Below are 1841 nucleotides of genomic sequence, written 5' to 3'. Positions count from 1 at the left end.
AGGGGTCCGGGGGTCCACCAAGGGGGTCCACCTGCCTCGGGGGGCCACATGGGCTGTAGGGGTGTGCACCTTGGCCTATATGGGCCAAGGGCACCAGCCCCAAGAGGCCCATGCGCCAAGAGATAAGGGAAAGGAAGAGTCCTAAAGGGGGAAGGCACCTCCTAGGTGCCTTGGGGAGGATGGACTCCTCCCTGGCCGCACCCTTCCTTGGGGGAAGGGCCAAGGCTGCGCCCCCCCTCCCCTCTCCCTTGGCCCTATATATAGTGAGGGGAAGGGAGGGCAGCCACACCTAAGCCCTGGCGCCTCCCTCTCCCTCCCATGACACATCTCCCTCCTCCCGCAGCGCTTGGCGAAGCCCTGTTGGAATCCCGCTACTTCCACCACCACGCCGTCATGCTGCTGGATCTCCATCAACCTCTCCTCCCCCTTGCTGGATCAAGAAGGAGGAGACGTCGCTGCTTCGTACGTGTGTTGAACGCGGAGGTGCCGTCCGTTCGGCGCTAGGATCATCGGTGATTTGGATCACGACGAGTACGACTCCATCAACCCCGTTCTCTTGAACGCTTCCGCGCGCGATCTACAAGGGTATGTAGATCCACTCCCCCCTCGTTGCTAGATGTCTCCATAGATGGATCTTGGTGACACGTAGGAAAATTTTGAATTTCTGCTACGTTCCCCAACAAGCAGCCCACCGGGTTTGTTGACGCGGCGCTTCCCGACCACGTGTGCCTGCTTTCGCGGTCCTTGTACGGACTCAAGCAGGCTCCGCGCGCTTGGTACCAGCGCATCGCGGCGTTTCTCCACCAGCTTGGGTTCCGCTCTACCCGCTCGGACGCCTCGCTCTTCGTCTATCATCAGGGCTCTGACATGGCCTACTTGTTGCTCTATGTCGACGACATCATCCTGACAGCATGTACGATTGGTCTCCTCAGTCAGCTCACAGCTCGTCTTCGCGCTGAGTTCGCCATCAAGGACTTGGGTCCTTTGCACTACTTCCTCGGTGTCGAGGTGGTGCGCCGTCCGGACGGCTTCTTCCTTCATCAGCGGAAGTACGCTCATGAGCTCCTCGAGCGCACCGGCATGCTTAACTGCAAGCCCGCCGCTACGCCTGTTGATACGAAGGCCAAGCTCTCTGCCACGGATGGTTCTCCTGCTTTGGATGCTGCTTTCTATCGGTCTATCGTTGGTGCTCTCCAGTACCTCACTCTGACTCGACCGGAGATCCAGTATTGCCGTGTCGCAGGTGTGTCTTCATATGCATGCTCCTCGCGATGTTCATTGGGCTGCCGTCAATCGGATTCTCCGCTATATCTGTGGCACTATGGATCTTGGCGTCACGCTTCACGCCTCCGCCGACACCGCCCTCACCGCCTACTCCGATGCCGACTGGGCGGGCTGCCCTGACACTCGTCGCTCCACTTCGGGCTATTATGTCTACCTTGGCCCCTCACTCATCTCGTGGTCGTCCAAGTGGCAGCCTACGGTCTCTCATTCCAGTGCTGAGGCTGAGTATCGAGCGGTGGCCAACGCCGTCGCCGAGTGTTCGTGGCTTCGCCGGCTACTTCAGGAGCTCTCTTGCCCTATTGACCGTGCCACGGTGGTCTACTGCGACAACGTCTCGGCGGTCTGCCTCTCCGCTAACTCGGTGCATCATCGACGGACCAAGCATATTGAGTTGGATATTCACTTTGTTCGGGAACAGGTGGCCCTTGGTCATATTCGTGTTTTACACGTCCCCACTTCCCAACAATTTGCAGATATCATGACCAAGGGTCTGCCTACGACGTCATTTTGAGGAGTTCCGGTCCAGTCTTTGCGTCAGCCGCGGTGCCGCTTCGACT

This window comes from Triticum dicoccoides, chromosome 6A (genome assembly GCF_002162155.2).
Source record: "Triticum dicoccoides isolate Atlit2015 ecotype Zavitan chromosome 6A, WEW_v2.0, whole genome shotgun sequence".
Lineage (NCBI taxonomy): Eukaryota > Viridiplantae > Streptophyta > Magnoliopsida > Poales > Poaceae > Triticum > Triticum dicoccoides.
Note: the sequence above shows the minus strand (reverse complement) of the source record.